The sequence below is a fragment of the Macaca fascicularis genome, chromosome X (genome assembly GCF_037993035.2).
Source record: "Macaca fascicularis isolate 582-1 chromosome X, T2T-MFA8v1.1".
In the NCBI taxonomy this organism is placed as follows: Eukaryota; Metazoa; Chordata; class Mammalia; order Primates; family Cercopithecidae; genus Macaca; species Macaca fascicularis.
Window position 1 is genome coordinate 127,124,514 of NC_088395.1, and position 18,544 is coordinate 127,143,057.

Here is an 18,544-nt window from a genome sequence, read left to right on the forward strand (position 1 = left end):
AGTTTTTCCCCATTCAGTATTATGTTGGCTGTGAGTTTGTCATAGATGGCTTTTATTATTTTGAGGTATGTCCCTCGTATGCTGATTTTGTTGAGAGTTTTAATCATAATGGGATGGGGATTTTGTTGAATGCTTTTTCTGCATCTATTGGGATCATCATGTGATTTTTGTTTTTAATTCTGTTTATGTGGTATATCACATTTATTGATTTGTGTATGTTAAACCATCCCTGCATCCCTGGTATGAAACCCACTTGATCATGTTGTATTGTCTTTTTGATATGTTGTTGGATTCAGTTAGCTAGTATTTTGTTAAGGATTTTAGCATCTATGTTCATCAGGGTTATTGGTCTGTAGTTTTCTTTTTTGGTTATGTCCTTCCCTGGTTTTAATATTAGCATTATACTGGCTTCACAGAATGATTTAGGTAGGGTTCACTCTTTCTCTATCTTTTGAAATAGTGTCAGTAGGATTGGTTCCAATTCTTATTTGAATGTCTAGTAGAATTCTGCTGTGAATCTGTCTGGCCCGGACTTTTTAAATGATAATTTTTAATTTACCATTTCAATCTTGCTGCTTGTTATTGGTCTGTTCATGGTATCTAATTCTTCCTGATTTAATCTAGGAGGGTTGTATATTTCCAGGAATGTATCCATCTCTTTGAGGTTTTCTAGTTTATGTATGTAAAGGTGTTCATAGTCACCTTGAATGATCTTTTGTATTTCTGTGGTGTCAGTTGTATATCTTCCATGTTGTTTCTTATTTGGATTTTCTCTCTTCTTTTCTTGGTTAATCTTGCTCATGGTCTATCAATTTTATTTATCTTTCCTAAGAACCAGCTTTTTGTTTCATTTATCTTTTGTATTTTTTTGTTTTAATTTCGTTTAGTTCTGCTTGATCTTTGTTGTTTCCTTTATTCTGCTGGGTTTGGGTTTGCTTTGTTCTTGTTTCTCTAGTTCCTTGAGATGTGACCTTAGATTGTCTGTTTGTGCTCTTTCAGACTTTTTGATGTAGGCATTTCGGGTTATGAACTTTCCATTTAGCACCAGCTTTGCTATATCCCAGAGGTTTAGATAGGTTGTGTCACTATTATTGTTCAGTTCCAAAAAATTCTTAATTTTCATCTTGATTTCATTTTTTTTTTGTTTTACTTTCTTTTTTTTATTATTATACTTTAAGTTCTAGGGTACACGTACACAATATGCAGGTTTGTTACATAGGTATGCATATACCGTATTGGTGTGCTGCACCCATCAACTCCTCATTTACATTAGGTATTTCTCCTAATGCTATCCCTCCCCCAGTGTGTGATGTTCCCCGCCCCGTGTCCATGTGTTCTCATTGTTCAACTCCCACCTATGAGTGAGAACATGTGGTGTTTGGCTTTTGGTCCTTGTGATAGTTTGCATAGAATGATGGTTTCCAGCTTCAATAGCAAAGACTTGGAACCAAACTAAATCTCCATCAACGATAGACTGGATTAAGAAAATGTGGCACATATACACCGTGTAATACTATGCAACCATAAAAAAGGATGAATTCATGTACTTGGCAGGGACATGGATGAAGTTGATTTCATTTTTTACCCAATTATTCAGGAGCAGGTTATTTAATTTCCAGGTTATATGAATTTGCATGGTTTTGAAGGTTCCTTTTGGAGTTTGATTTCTAGTTATATTCCACTGTGGTCTGAGAGATTGCTTGATCTAATTTCGATTTTCTTAAATTTATTGAGGGTTGTTTTGTGGCCTATCATATATTCTTTCTTGGAGAAAGCTCCATGCACTGTTGAATAGAATGTATATTCTGCAGTTGTTGGATGGAATGTTCTGTATGTATCTGTTAAGTCCATTTGTTCCAGGGTATAGTTTAAATCCATTGTTTCTTTATTGACGTTCTCTCTTGATTATCTGTCTAGTGCTGTCAGTGGAGTATTGAAATCCCCCACTATTATTGTGTTGCTGTCTGTCTCATTTTTTAGGTCTATTAGTAATTGTTTTATAAATTTGGGAGCTCCAGTGTTAGGTGCACATATATTTAGAATTGTGATATTTTCCTGATGAAATAGTCCTTTTATCATTATATAATGTCCCTCTTTGTTTTGTGTTTTAACTGCTGTTGCTTTAAAGTTTGTTTTGTCTGATATAAGAATGGCTACTTCTGCTTGCTTTTGGTATCTATTTGCCTGAAATGCCTTTTTCCACCCCTGTACCTTAAGTTTGTGTGAGTCCTTATGTGTTAGGTGAGTCTCTTGAAGGAAGCAGATAGTTGGTTGGTGAATTCTTATCCATTCTGCAATTCTGTATCCTTTTTCTTTTGAGATGGAGTCTCGCTCTCTTGCCCAGGCTGGAGTGCACTGGCACGATCTTGGCTCACTGCAACCTCCGCCTCCCAGGTTCAAGCAATTCTCCTGCCTCAGCCTCCTGAGTAGCTGGGACTACAGGTGCATGCTGCCATGCCTGGCTAATTTTTGTATTTTTAGTAGAGAGGGGATTTCACCACGTTGGCAAGGATGGTCTTGATTTCCTGACCTAGTGATCCGCCTGCCTCGGCCTCCCAAAGTGCTGAGATTACAGGAGTGAGCCACCATGCCCAGCCATTTCTGCATCTTTTGAGTGGAGCATTTAGGCCATTTACCTTTAATGTTAGCGTTGAGATGTGAGGTACCATTCCATTCATCGTGCAATTTGTTGCCTGTATACCTTGTTTTTTTTGTTTCAGGTTTTTGTTCTTTGAATTGCATTTTTGTTTTATAGGTCCTATGATATTTATGCTTTAAAGAGGTTCTGTTTTGATGTATTTCCAGAATTTCTTTCAAGATTTAGATCTCCTTTTAGCAGTTCTTGCAGTGGTAACTTGGTAGTGGCAAATTCTCTTGGCATTTGTATGTCTGAAAAAGACTTTCCTTTGTATATGAAGCTTAGTTTCACTGGATACAAAATTCTTGGCTGATAATTGTTTCATTTGAGGAGGCTGAAGATATCCCTTCTAGCTTGTAGGGTTTCTGCTGATAAATCTGCTGTAAATCTGATAGGTTTTCCTTTATAGGTTGCCCAGTGCTTTTGTCTCACAGCTCTTAAGATTCTTTCCTTCATCATAATTTTAGGTAACCTGATGACAATGTTCATAGGAGATGATCTTTTTGCAATGAATTTCCCAGGTGTTGGTGTTCTTTGTGCTTTTTGTATTTGGATGTCTAGGTCTCTAGCAAGGCCAGGAACGTTTCCTCAATTATTCCCCCCAAATATGTTTTCCAGACTTTTAGATTTCTCTTCTTCCTCAGGAACACTGATTATTCTTAGGTTTGATCATTTAACATAATCCCAGATTTCTCAGAAGCTTTGTTCCTATTTTCTTATTCTTTTTCCTTTGTCTTCATCGGGTTCAGTTAATTTGAAGACCTTGTCTTCGAGCTCTGGATTTCTTTCTTCTACTTGTTCAATTCTATTGCTGAGACTTTCCAGAGCATTTTGCCTTTCTATAAGTGTGCCCATTGTTTCCTGAAATTTTGATGGTTTTTTATTTATGCTTTCTATTTCCTTGAATATTTCTCCCTTCATTTCTTGTATCATTTTTTGGATTTCCTTACATTGGGCTCTGCCTTTCTCTGGTGCCTCCCTGATTAGCTTAATAACTAACCCCTGAATTCTTTTTCAGGTAAATCAGGGATTTCTTCTTGGTTTGGGTCCATTGCTGGTGAGCCAGTATGATTTTTTGGGAGTGTTAAAGAGCCTTGTTTTGTCATATTACCAGAGTTGGTTTTCTGGTTCCTTCTCATTTGGGGAGGCTCGGTCAGAGGAAAGGTCTAGGGCTAAAGGCTGTTATTCAGATTCTTTTGTCCCATGGGGTGTTCCCTTAATGTTGTAATCTCCCCCTTTTCCTATGGTTGTGGCTTTCTGAGAGCTGAGCTGTAGTGATTATTATCTCTCTTCTGGATTTAGCCACCCAGCAAGTCTACCAGGCTCCAGGCTGGTACTAAGGGTTGTCTGCACAGAGTCCTGTGGTCTCTCAGCCATGGATACCAGCACCTGTTTCGGTGGAGGTGGCAGGGGTGTGAAATGGACTCTGTGAGGATTCTTAGCTTTGGTGATTTAATGCACTATTTTTGTGCTGGTTGACCTCCTGCCAAGAGGTGGTGCTTTCCAGAGAGCATGAGCTGTGGTAGTATGGGAAGGAACAGGTGGTAGGCCCTATAACTCCCAAGAGTATATGTCTTTTTTCTTCAGTTACCAGGGTGGGTAGGGAAGGACCACTGGGTTGGGGCAGTGCTAGGTGTTGTCTGAGCTCAGACTCTCCTTGGGCGGATCTTGCTGTGGCTGCTGTGGGGGATGAGAGTGAGGTTCTCAGGTCAATGGAATTATGTTTCTAGGAGGATTATGACTGTCTCTACTGTGTCATGCAGGTTGTCAGGGAAGTGGGGGAAAGCTGGCAGTCACAGGCCTCACTCAGCTCCCACACAATCCGAAGGGCTGGTCTCACTTCCACCGTGCCTGCCCCCCGCCCAACAGCACCAAGTCTGTTTCCAGGCAGTGGGCAAGCAGGGCTGAGAACTTGCCCCAGGCTACCGTCCTCCCAGCTGTGAAAGCAAATATGTCTTTCCTTCTTCCTTGTCTGTGAAGTCTGTACACTGGATTCATGCCCTCCCTTGAGTTCTGGCCAGGAGGTTTCTCAAACAGTTCAAATTGTTACAAAGTTTAGCTGGGGATTTTCTTCTCCCTGTGGCCTTTTTCCTGTGCCTCTGGCAACCCTCTTGAAGGGCCTCTGTGAGGCCAGACAAAAACGGCTTGCTAGGGAATCCAGTGAGCTCCCAGGGTTTTTCCTGCTGCTTCCTCTACCTCTGTATTTCGCTCGGCTCCCTAAATTGACTCAGTTACAGGTAAGATCAAAATCTTTTCTAGGTCAAAATCTAGGCCTTCCGTTTCCCCAGTTGGGGTATGTGTTCAGGGGTGGACAATCTCCCTTTCCCACCTCTTCAGTTTGAGCACTCACAGTATTTGGGTTGTCTCCCAGGTCCTGCAGGAGCAATCTGCTTCTTTCAGGGGGTCTGTAGCTCCTCTCAAGCTTCCCAATTTGTTCCTGCAATTGTTCTGGAGCAAAAACTCATGATGTGAGCCTCTGCATGCTGCTCTGTCCATCCGAATTGGAGCTGCAATCTAGTCCTGCATCCCATATGCCATGATCCCCTGAGAGTCTCTAGGTACTTCAGTAGCCTGAAGGCTTTCTGCTGAGAAATGCAGTGTAGGCTCTCATTGAGTACTGTTCACTTATGACACTATCAAACTAAATTCTTGCCTACCGGTTGTACTGGAGACTTGCTAATAGTGTCTTCCTCTTTCATTTATTTTAACCTGACTAGGCACCAGGGCTGATTAGATCAGTTTTTATTTTCCCTACAAGAATGATGCTTATTTCGGCCCTGAAATCTTTTGGTAATTTAAAAATGGTTGTTGTATAGCATTTGCACTGGTAGAGATAACAATTGTGCTTTGTTGTTTTCCATGTTGTAAAACTAGCTAAGAATTACCCTAACGGTGACATTGCCAGTTCTATCTCTTGTCCCAAAAGAATATGAACTACCCTTACTTGGAGATAGTAAATGCTGGATTATTCGTGTTTCTGAAAAGATTTGCCAGTCTAGTGATATTACTGTGTTAGTTAGAGTAAATGCTAGGCATATCACTTCTTCAAATAATGATTCAGGGACTGAAACTCCTTTCATCTTATGGCAATGCCATCTTTATCATGGCATTCTAGGCTCTGTTTCCATTCCAGTAAACTAGAAGGAAAAAAAGAACATGGAGAATATTATATAGGAGAGCAGGATTGGAGATGATACATATCACTTTGGTTCATAATCCATTGGGCAAAAATTGATCACATGAATATAGCTAACTATAGGGGATACTGGCAAATATGGTTCAGATATATGGCCATTCCAAGGAAAAGGAAACAGGTTTTCATGAACAGATAGTATCTATAATAATTAACTTTGGAGCAACCACTAGAAAGCTAAACCATTCCTTCTAACTGTTTCCCTTTCACTGGCGCAACAGAGCCACTGCTTCCCACTCCTGTTGTCTTTTCTGATGTGTCTTTAACTTCTAGGTGGAAGGAGCTAGACACTAACCTGACTGATTGTGAAAGATGATTGATCCAGAGATCAAGAATCATTTAGTGGATGCCATGTTAGGTAACATATTCGTCCATTTACGTTGCTATAAAGGAATACCCGAGACTGGGTAATTTATAAAGAAAAGAGGTTTATTTTGGTTCCCAGTTCTGTAGGCTGTACAGGAAGCATGGTGATGGCATTCATTTCTGCTGAGGGCCTCAGGAAGCTTACAATCATGGCAGAAGGTAAAGAAGGAGTAGATATATCACATGGCAAGTGAGGGAGCAAGAGAGAAAGGGGGTGGGTCACAGATTATTTTAAACAACCAGACCTTGTGTTAAATACCTGTGAAAGAACTCACTCATCACCAAGAAGATGGTACTAAGCCATTCATGAGAGACCTGTCCCTATGACCCAAACACCTCCCACCAGGCCCACCAACAACATTGGAGGTCACATATCAACATCAGATTTGGAGGGGACAAAACATTCAAACCATATCAGCTAATGATAAACTGCTAAAGAAAGTTGTATCACCTACATTTTTTCATGTTATCTTTTCCTCACAGGTTTGCTTAGAAGTAAGGAAACTGGGATCTCCCTCTGGTTCTTGCTGAAAGGAGACACTTAGTTGTGTTCTGAAGTATCAGCAGACCAGAGCTGGTACCCACATGTGACATTATCAAAAGTAGAGATGAGCAAATATTTACCAAGCAATCAACATGTGCCAAATACTTGCTAGGAGCTGAGGACACAGAAGTTAATCAAATGGTTAAAAACAGTAATGAAATAACTCTTTTCTGTGATAATATTGACAAATTTAAAAGGCTGACAACAGCAAGTGTTGGTAAGGAGATAGGGAAACGACAACTCTCAAACAATGCTGATGAGAGTAAAAGTCAGTACAGCCACATTGTAGGACAATTTGTCAGTGTCTCTTTAAAATATGCACATACCCTATAATCCAGCAGTTTCACTTCTAAGTCTTTTTTACTAGAGTAACACACATGTAGACACATAGGAACGTAGTAAAGCACTTCATCATAAATTTCATGATAAATTTTTTGTAATAGCAAGATCTTGGAAATGATCTAAATGTCCATCAATATGGACAAAAATGGTTACAATGGGGATACATCCATATGATGGAAAGCAATTAAAATGAATTACCTAGCTATATCTATCATCATGGATATATTTCATAAATACTTTTGAGTGAAAGAAGCAAGTGGCAGAATGATGTACACAGCCACATGATATTTGGGAAAATGTGCAAATCAATACTGTATATTTTATATGGATACAGGTTATGTCTGTAGATGTATACAAAAAGATTGGAAGGCTAACCATCAAACTCATATTACTGTTTGGTTACCTTTGGAAAAGCAGTGAAGGGATAGAGCATGGGGGTGGAGATCAAGGGTGCTTTTGGCTTTATCTATAATATTCTATTCTGGAATAATGAACAGTGTTTTTATAAGTTATTTTTAAATGAAATAAATTGGAAAAACTGGAAGTAAAAGTGCCAAAAGGTTAATAGTAGTTACTTGTGAAAGTTAGAAAAATGGGTGATTGTTTTATTATTCTCTGTACTTTTCTGGATGTGTTAAAATTAATGGCAACAAAAAGAACATCTAGAGAAACAACTGAAAATACCCATCGTCCATGACTTTAAAGAGCTTCCTCTCTAATAGGGGAAAGATGGGCATAAAGAGGTAAAGAGTCCTGAGAGAACAAGGAAGAGAGTCTCCTAACTTAGGCTTAGGGGTCTAATAAATGCTTCCCAGAGAATATGCCAATGATTTAGGCCTTGAAGATCAAGTATGAGCTTTCTAAGTCAAGGAGCTGCATCCAGGCTAAAGAAGGAGCATAAGCAACAGTGTGGAGATAAAAAGTAGCATATTGTGGCTGGGCACGGTGGCTCATGCCTGTAATCCCAGCATTTTGGGAGGCCGAGGTGGGCAGATAACGAGGTCAGGAGATGGAGACCATCCTGGCTAACACAGTGAAAACCCGTCTCTACTAAAAATACAAAAAAAAATTAGCCGGGTGTGGTGGCGGGTGCTTGTATTCCCAGCTACTTGGGAGACTGAGGCAGGAGAATGGTGTGAACCCGGGAGGCAGACGTTGCAGTGAGCCGAGATCACAACACTGCACTCCAACCTGGGTGACAGAATGAGACTCCATCTCAGAAAAAAAAAAAAAAAAAAGGTAGCATAGTGTATGAGGAAACTCCAGTTGGTTTTGTTTGTCTGGAGTATAAATTCTTAGGTAGGAGATTGTGGCAGGAAATGAAATAATGTGGGTACATACAAACTGGAAAGGTTTCACTAAGGAACTTGAATATTTTCTTATTAGAATTACTAAGATGTATTGAATGATTTATCATGTGCTAGGCAGTGTGTGAAGCTTTGTACATGTACATCATTTAATTTTCTCCACAGCCTGTAAGAGGTATGTGCTATTATTATCTTTGTTTTAGAGAAAGGAAATTGAGGTTCACTGAGAGAATCATGTATGTATTTGGGCAGTGAAATACTTTTTAGTTCATTGATTGAGATCTGGAGGTCCCGCTGAGGAGATTCCATGCTAGAATGCTGTGCGCACTTACAAGTTGTTTCCTAGCTGTGGGGATGAGTTTGCACTAAGCTAGTGATTCTTGAATGTTGGTGAGTGTCAAAATCACTTGGTGGAGTTTATTGTCATTCAGATACCTGGACTCCAATCTGTAGATTCTGATTCAGCAGGTCTGGGGTGGAATCCAGGAATCTGTAGGTTTAATATTCACCTCTGATTGTGATTGTGATGCAGGTGGGCCTGAGATCACACTGTGAACAATTCCAACACTATTGCCTTTTCTTTCTTAACGTCTTTGGACCACTGGTGTCCATTTTAAGCATGGCACCCAGGAGCAGGGCAAAACTCTTAACTATATATTACAAAAATTAGCTCTACTACCTTGGAACTCCATTTTACTTAGATAACCAGTCACAGACCCAAATAGAGAAAGCCCATTGGCAAAAACTGTAGAGTGAACCAGGGGCCTTCAGTTTCTCACCTGAGCTCTTCTAGCTCCTAGAGCTCATTAGGTCCAGGGCGAAGCGCTTGGTAAATGTATAGTATACACTGCTGGGTGGTCAGTTGATTAGGCTGAACATGACCATAAAGAAGAGTGATAAATTGTAGGTAAGTCATCAATGTTGAATTTTACAAGCAAACACATTACACATGTAAATTACTTAGAAATCAACTAGATTTGTGGGCAAGAAATTTTACAAACGGGATGCAGAGGACACGGCCTAATATTGCCATTCACACATCACAGAAAACAGAGGCTCAGGGACTATCCAATAACCTTGATTCAGAGATATCTCACATTCATATGCCTGACGCGGTGTAAACTCAACCTTTCCCCACTCCTATTCTATTGGCGTGGGGAGTTTCTTCTGGGTCTTCTGGAAGAATGTTTATTTCTGTCTCCTGGGTCACTGGGAGCAATAGGTAGGAGCAGAAAATTTGTGTTCAAAACTCTTCATTTCCTTCTCCTTAACGCCTAGATAGATGGTTAGGAGATTAATGGAGCCTTCTGAATTTGGAGATGAAAGTCCTATTGAATCACAGCAGCATGGTCTCTGTGATTCCCGTGATAGTCCTGTATTCTTGTCTCTTTCTTTTGAAGTGATATCAATTTGACAAATTGGTCGAGGTTGTCCTGTTTTACAATGATGTGGCTCCACCTGTTTGCCTTTTTAGGGCCACATTCAAGATTATGTTAATATAGTACAGCTTTAAGAAAGGAAATGGTTATTTTTTGGTTTAAAGATGTCCAGAATGTGGGCAAAGGATAAAATAATTCAGAAGGTCAATTTTTAAGCTAATCAAGGAGGCACCAGAGAAAGGCGAATTCCAACTTAAAGAAATCAAAAACATGTGTGATGTTCCCCTTCCTGAGTCCAAGTGATCTCATTGTTCAGTTCCCACCTATGAGTGAGAACATGCGGTGTTTGGTTTTCTGTTCTTGTGATAGTTTGCTAAGAATGATGGTTTCCAGCTGCATCCATGTCCCTACAAAGGACACAAACTCATCCTTTTTTATGGCTGCATAGTATTCCATGGTGTATATGTGCCACATTTTCTTAATCCAATCTGTCACTGATGGACATTTGGGGCCTATCATGGGGAGGGGGGAGGGGGGAGGGATTGCATTGGGAGTTATACCTGATGTAAATGACGAGTTGATGGGTGCAGCACACCAACATGGCACAAGTATACATATGTAACAAACCTGCACGTTATGCACATGTACCCTACAACTTAAAGTATAATAATAATAAATAAATTTAAAAAAAAAAGAAATCAAAAACATGATACAGGATATGAAAGGAAAATTCTTCAGTGAAATAGAGAGCATAAATAAAAAACAGTCACAACTTCTGGAAATGAAGGACACATTTAGAGAAATGCATTGTTTTTTAATGTGCTCATTCACCTTTGTACTTAGCATTGAAAATTCTGACTAAAAAGTATTCTTTCCCCACAACTCCTGTAATAATTATTTGTTAAAATTTTATCTTCCTCCTGATACTATGGTTATATCTCTTCACACTTTCTGGTCTTTTATAAGTTCTGTGTCCTTTTCTGACCAAAACACATTTATATGCTGCACTCACATAATGTTCACGTGACCAAAAGTGAAAGATCCAGTTAAACAACCTGATTTTTGTAGTGTGTGTGTGTTTCTTCCCTGTGGATTCAACTATTTTTCCCCAGATTTTCTGTGTTATATACACACCCCATGTGCATTAGGAGGAAACTATTAAAATGGGCATTAGAAATAATGGAGTCATGAGGCTGATGGAATCTGAAGATATCTTCTGACACAGCTCCTGCATACAGGCAGGTAAATATTTAGTCTATTTAAGATAAGTAGTCATCTTATCTCTTCTTCAACGGCTTTACAGAGTATTTTGATCATTTAGTCCAGTGTTTTGTCTCCACAGTCAAGATAGTCTTCCTCATGATTAGTGATGTTAAGCATTTCTTTCATATATTTGTTGGCTATTTATGTCTTTTGAGGAATTTCTATTCAGATCCTTTGCCCATTTTTAATTGGGTTATTTGTTTTCTTGCTATTGAGTTGTTTTGAGTTTGTTATATATCCTTATCAGATGTATGGCTTTGAAATATTTCTTGTTCAGTCTTTAGGTTACCTCTTCATTCTGTTAATTGTTTCCTTTGTTGTGCAGAAGCTTTTTAAATTTGATGTAATCCTATTTATTTACTTTTGGTTTTCATTGCAAATTAAACTACAATGAGATAACACTTCACACTGATCAGAATAGCAATTATCAAAAAGATAAAAGATAACTGTTGGATTAACATGGCAGACAGGAGGCAGGACTAGCTTGCAGCTCCTGCTTGGACAGAGAGAGCAGCATGTGGAGACTCACATCGTGAACTTTTGCTCCAAGAACTACCACAGGAACATACCAGGAGAGGTGAGAGAATCCACAGACCCTTTGACGGAACTGGATCAAAGCTACAAGCTCCCTGAGATGCTGAAAAACTATAAGTCTGCTTGCCTTCTCAATGAGGAGGCTCGTGGTCCTGGGAAAGTACTCAGTCCTGGTCATCGGCTGCCTGAAAATAGGCTCAGTGTTGTTGGCGAGGCACAGTGGGAGTGAGACTCGCCTTTAGGACTGCAGGCTGTGAGGGAGTGGGGTGAGGCCTGTGACTGCTGACTTTCCTCCACTTCCTTGGTGACCTATATGACTCAGCAGAGGCAGCCATAATTCCCCTGGGAATATAACTCCATTGGACTGGGAACTAAACTTCCATCCCCCACAGCAGCCTCAGCAAGCCCTGCCCAAGGAGAGGCTGAGCTCAGACACATCAATCCCCAACCCCACCTGGTGGTCATTCTTTACCTGTCCTGGTAGCCAAAGACGAAAGTCATAATCTCTTGGGAGCTCTATGGCCCTGCCCACCACCTGAGAAACCTGAACACTTAACCAGTTGTTGCTAGGGCAAGTTTGCGTCCTTATAGGACTGCAACTGATGCACTGTTGAAAGCGCCACCTCCTGGCTAAAGGCCAGCCAATACAAAACCAGTGCATGAAACAAAAACACAACCAAAGAACCTCACAGAGTCTACTTCACTCCCCTGCTCCCTCCACTGGAGCAGGTGATGGTATCCATGGCTGCAAGACCTGAAGATGGATCACATCACAGGATACTTCTTAGACACTCCCCAGTACCAGCCAAGAGCCTGGTAGGTCCACTGGGTGACTAGACCCAGAAAAAGAAAGACAATCACTACAGTTGAGCTCTCAGGAATCCCCATTCCTATGGGAAGAGTGAGACCACCACATCAAGGGAGCATCCTGTGGGATAAAAGAATTTGAACAGCAGCCCTTGAATACCAGATCTTCCATCTGACACAGTCTACCCAAATGAGAAGGAACCAGAAAAACAATTCTGGTAATATGACAAAACAAGGTTCTTTAACTCCCTGAAAAGATCATACCAGCTCACTAGCAATGGATCCAACCCAAGATGAAATCTCTGAATTGCCAGGAAAACAATAATTCAGAAGGTCAATTTTTAAGCTAATCAAGGAGGCACCAGAGAAACGCAAATTCCAACTTAAAGAAATCAAAAACATGATACAGGATATGAAAGGAAAATTCTTCAGTGAAATAGAAAGCATAAATAAAAAACAGTCACAACTTCTGGAAATGAAGGACACACTTAGAGAAATGCAAAATGCACTGGAAGGTCTCAGCAGTAGAATCAAACAAGCAGAAGAAAGGACTTCAGAACTTGAAGACAAGGCTTTTGAATTAACCCAAACTGTCAAAGACAAAGAAAAAAGAATTTAAGAAAATGAACAAAGCCTCCAAGAACTTTGGGACTATGTTAAACGTCCAAATCTAAGAATAATTGGTATTTCTGAGGAAGAAGAAAAATCCAAATGTTTGGAAAACATATTTGAGGATATAATTGAGGAAAACTTCCCTGGCTGATATGGTTCAGCTATGTCCCCATCAAAATCTCATCTTGAATTCCCAGGTGTTGTGGGAGAGACCAAGTGAGAGGTAACTGAATCATGGGGGCAAGTCTTTCTTATGCTGTTCTTGTGATAGTGAATGAGGCTCATGAGATCTGATGGTTTTATAAAGAAGAGTTACCCTGCACAAGTTCTCTATGCCTACTGCCATCCATGTAAGACATGACTTGCTCCACCTAGCCTTCCACCATGATTGTGAAGCTTCACCAGCCACATGGAACTGTAAGTCCATTTTTTAATTGCCCTGTCTCGGGTATGTCTTTATCAGCAGCATGAAAATGGACTAACACTGGCCTTGCTAGAGATCTAGACATCCAAATACAAGAAGCTCAAAGCACACCTGGGGGATTCATGGTAAAAATATCATTGCCTGGGCACATAGTAATCACGTTACCTAAAGTCAAGATGAAGGAAAGAAACTTAAAAGCTGTGAGGCAAAAGCATCAGGTAACATATAAAGGAAGGCCTATCAGATTAACAGCAGATTTCTCAGCAGAAACCCTATAACCTAGAAGGGATTGGGGTCTTATATTTAGCTGCCTTAAACAAAACAATTATCAGTGAAGAATTTTGTATTCAGTGAAAGTAAGCCTCATAAATGAAGGAAAGATACAGTCTTTTCCAGACAAACAAATGATGAGAGAATTCACCACTACCAAGCCAACACTACAAGAACTGCGAAAAGGGGCTCTAAATCTTGAAACAAATCTTCAAGATACACCGAAATAGAACCTCCTTAAAGCATAAATCTCACAAGACTTATATAACAAAAACACAATTTAAAAAAACAATGTGTTCAAGCAACAAATAGCATGATGAATAGAATAGTACGTCACATCTCAATACTAACATTGAATGTAAATGGACTAAATGCTCCACTTTAAAGATACAGAATAACGGAATAGATAAGAATTCAACCAACAATTCTCCTGCCTTCTTCAGGAGACTCACCTAACATATAAGGACTCACATAAACTTAAGGTGGGAAAAGATATTCCATGCAAATGGATATCGAAAGAGAGCAGGAATAGCTATTCTTATATCAGACACAACAAACATTAAAGCAACAGCAGTTAAAAAGAAACAAAGAGGGACATTACATAATGATAAATGGACTAGTCAACAGGAAAATATCACAGTTCTAAATATATATGCACCTAACACTGGAGCTCCCAAATTTATAAAACAATTACTACTAGACCTAAGAAATGAGACAGTGATGCAATAATACTATGGGACTTCAGTATTCCAACGATAGCACTAGACAGGTTATCAAGACAGAAAGTCAACAAAGAAACAGTGGACTAACACTATACTCTACAGCAAATGGGCTTAACAGCTATCTATAGAACATTATGCCCAACAACTGCAGAATACACATTTTGTTCATCAGCACATGGAACATTCTCCAAGATAGACCATATGATAGCCTACAAAACAAGTCTCAGTAAATTTAAGAAAATCAAAATCACATCAAGTACTTTCTCAGACCACAGTGGAATAAAACTGGAAATCAACTCCACAAGAAACGCTTTAGTAGAGATGGGTTTCACCATGTTAGCCAGGATGGTCTCGATCTCCTGTCCTTGTGATTTGCCTGCCTTGGCCTCCCAAAGTGCTGGGATTACATGCGTGAGCCACTGTGCCCGGCCAGAAAGGGGTCTAGTTTCAATCTTCTGCATATGGCTAGCCAGTTCTCCCAGCACTACTTATTGAATAGGAAATGCTTTCCCCATTGCTTATTTTTTGTCAGCTTTGTCAAAAATCTGATAGTTGTAGATGTGCAGCCTTATTTCTGGGCTCTCTATTCTGTTCCATTGGTCTACATGTCTGTTTTTGTATCAGTACCATGCTGTTTTGGTTACCATAGCCCTGTAGTATAGATTGAAGTTGGAGAGCATGATGCCTCCAGCTGTGTTCTTTTTGCTTAGGATTGCCTTGGCTATTTAGGCTTTTTTGGTTCCAAATGAATTTTAAAATAGTTTTTTCTAGTTCTGTGAAGAATGTCACTGGTAGTTTGATAGAAATAGCATTGACTCTATAATTTGCTTTGGGCAGTATGACTGACCATTTTAACAATATTGATTTTTCCTATCCATAAGCATGGCATGTTTTTCCGTTTATGTAATCTCTGATTTCTGTGAGCAGTGTTTTGTAGTTCTCCTTGTAGAGATTTCACCTTCCTGGTTAACTGTATTCCTAGGTATAATATTTTATTCTTTTTGTGTCAATTGTGAATGGGATTGCATTCCTGATTTGACTCTCAGCTTGACTGCTGTTGGTGTATAGGAATTCTAGTGATTTTTGTACATTAATTTTGTATCCTGAGACTTTGCTAAAGTTTTTATCAGCTGAAGGGGCTTTTGGGCTGAGACTGTGGGGTTTCCTAGATATAAGATCATATTGTCTGAAAACAGGGATAGTTTCACTTTCTCTCTTCCCATTTTGGATGCCCCTTCTTTCTTTCTCTTGCTTGATTGCTATGGCCAGAACTTCTAATACTATGTTGAAGGGAGGGCATCCTTTTCTTGTGCCGATTTTCAAGGGGAATGCACCAGCTTTTGCCCATTCAGTCTGATATTGGCTGTGGATTTGAGGTATATGGCTCGTATTATTTTGATGTATCTTCCTTCAAGATCTATTTTATTGAGAGTTTTTAACATGGAGGGGTATTGAATTTGATTGAAAGCCATTTCTGCATCTATTGAGATAATAACGTGGTTCTTCTCTTTAGTTCTGTTTATGTGATGAATCACATTTATTGATTTGTGTATGTAAACCAAGCTTGCATCCAGGGATAAAGCCTACTCAATCATGGTGGATATGGTTTTTGATGTGCTGCTGAGTTCAGTTTGCCATTATTTTGTTGATGTTCATCAAGAATACTGGTCTGAAGTTTTCTTTTTTTGTTGTATCTGCTAGGTTTTGGTATCAGAATGATGCTGGTCTCATAGAATGAGTTAGGGAGGAGTCTCTTCTCAAATTTTGGAAATAGTTTCAGTAGGAATCACACCAGCTCTTCTTTGTACATCTGTTAGAATTCAGTTGTGAATCAGTCTGGTCCTGGGTTTTTTTGGGGTTGGTAGGCTACTTATTACTGATTCAATGTTGGAGCTCATTATTGTTCTATTCAAGGATTCAGTTTCTTCCTGGTTCAGTCTGTGGAGGGTGTATGTGTCCAATAATTTATCCATTTCTTCTAGATTTTCTAGTTTGTGTGTATAGAGGTGTTCATAATATTCTCTGATGGTTGTATTTCTTTGGGGCCAGTGGTAGTATACCCTTTGTCATTTCTAATTGTGTTTCATTGGATCTATTTTCTTCTTTATTAGTCTAGATGGTGGCCTATGTATTTTATTAATTTTTTCAAAAAACCAACTCTCAGATTTGTTGATCTTTTGAATGTTTTTTTTCATCTCAGTCCCCTTCAGTTCATCTTTGATTTTGGTTATTTCTTGTCTTCTGCTAGCTTTGGGATTGGTTTGCTCTTGGTTCTCTATTTCTTTTAGTTGTATATTCACTACTTTAAACATTTATTATTTCTTTTTGGTGATGACACTAAAAATCTCTTCTAGCAATATTGAAATATGCACTACATTGTTATTTGTTCTAGTTACTTTACTGTGCATTAAAATAGCAGAACTTATTCTTCCTGTGATATGGTTAGGCTTTGTGTTCTCACCCAAATCTCAACTTGAATTGTAATCCCCATAATCGCCATATGTCAAGGGGAGACAAGGTGAAGGTAATTGAATCATGGGGGTGGTTTCCCCCATGCTGTTCTGGTGATAGTGAGTTATCATGAGATTTAATGGTTTTATATGGGGCTCTTCCCCCTTCACTCAGTACTTCTCCTTCCTGCACCTTGTGAAGAAGGTGCTTTGCTTCCCCTTCACCTTCCACCATGATTGTAAGTTTCCTGAGGCCTCCCCAGCCGTGCTGAACTGTGATTCAATTAAACCTCTTCCTTTATGAATTATAAATAACCCAGTATCAGGCAGTTCTTTAAGCAGTATAAAAATGGACTAATACATCCTAACTGTAATTTTGTACTTGTAGTTTTTTCCTTGAGTTGTTAGTAGTTTTCTTATTGCTGAGTTTTAAGAGTTTTTTGCATATTTTGAATAACAGTCTTTTATCAGTTATCTTTTGCATATTTTGAATAACAGTCTTTTATCAGTTATCTTTTGCAAACATTTTTTCCCAGTCTGAGGCTTGTCTTTTAGTTCTCTGACAGTTTCTTACACAAAGCAGGAATTTTTAATTTTAATGAAGTCCAGCTTATCAATTATTTCTTTCATAGATTATGCCTTTGGTGTTGTATCTAAAAAGCCATGTCCAAACTCAAGGTCATCTAGATTTTCTCCTGAGTTATCTTCTAGTATTTGTATAGTTTTGTGTTTCACATTTAAGTCTATGACCCTTTTTAAATTAATTTCTGTGAAGGGTGTAAGGTCTGTGGCTAAATTCACTTCTTTTACATGGGAATATTGTCCATTCATTTTTGTTCCGCTGCTTGCAACTGGACCATTACTATTCATTTTAGATGACCTAGGATATTACGACACACACACACACGCACACACACACACACACTCCACCCCCACCACACCAGACAAGTGTCTTCTCAGGTTGTGAAGAGCTGAGCTGTCTACTTGAAGCTGCAGGAGAGACACTTCAGACCCTGGTCATTCAGTCATTTACTCAGCATGTATTGAGCACCAACTATATGTTTGTTGTTATGTTAGAAGCTGGATACTCATGGTGCCTTGATCTATCTAGTTCATGGTCTAGAGGGGAAGATAGATGTTTGTACAAGGATGACATAAGATGTCAAGTTCCAAAACGGGGATAAGCAAAAGGTGCTATGGATATCAGGAGAAAGAGTGGTAAGTTAGGAGGAAGAAAGGAGGAAGGTTTGTTGGTACTTGGGGAGGTGCTCAAGAGGAAGCATTTCACTTCCTGAAAGATCACTAGGAGTAAAGGGGTGGGGAAAGCAGAGAGATCACTGCAAGTAAAGGAAACAGTATGAACGGTGGTAGAGGTGTGTGTGTGCGTGTGTGTGTGTGTGTGTGTGTGTGTGTGTTTAAGGAAAGGGCTCGATTACTGGGCAGAGTAGCAAATGGGTCTGAAAATCATATTGGGGTCATGAATACAATACAATGCTAGGGAGTTTGTTCTTTACCCTGTAAACTAGATCTGACTCCCAGGACAAACAGATACTACTTTCTGCCACCATTCTCTTCCTCTTTCCTAATCAGTGCCCTCCTTTGTCTTTACTTTTTATGTAAACTTGTTCACTTCATTTATTAAGTCATGGATTTATGTTTACCACATTTATTGGGTATTTTCTAATGTACCAAT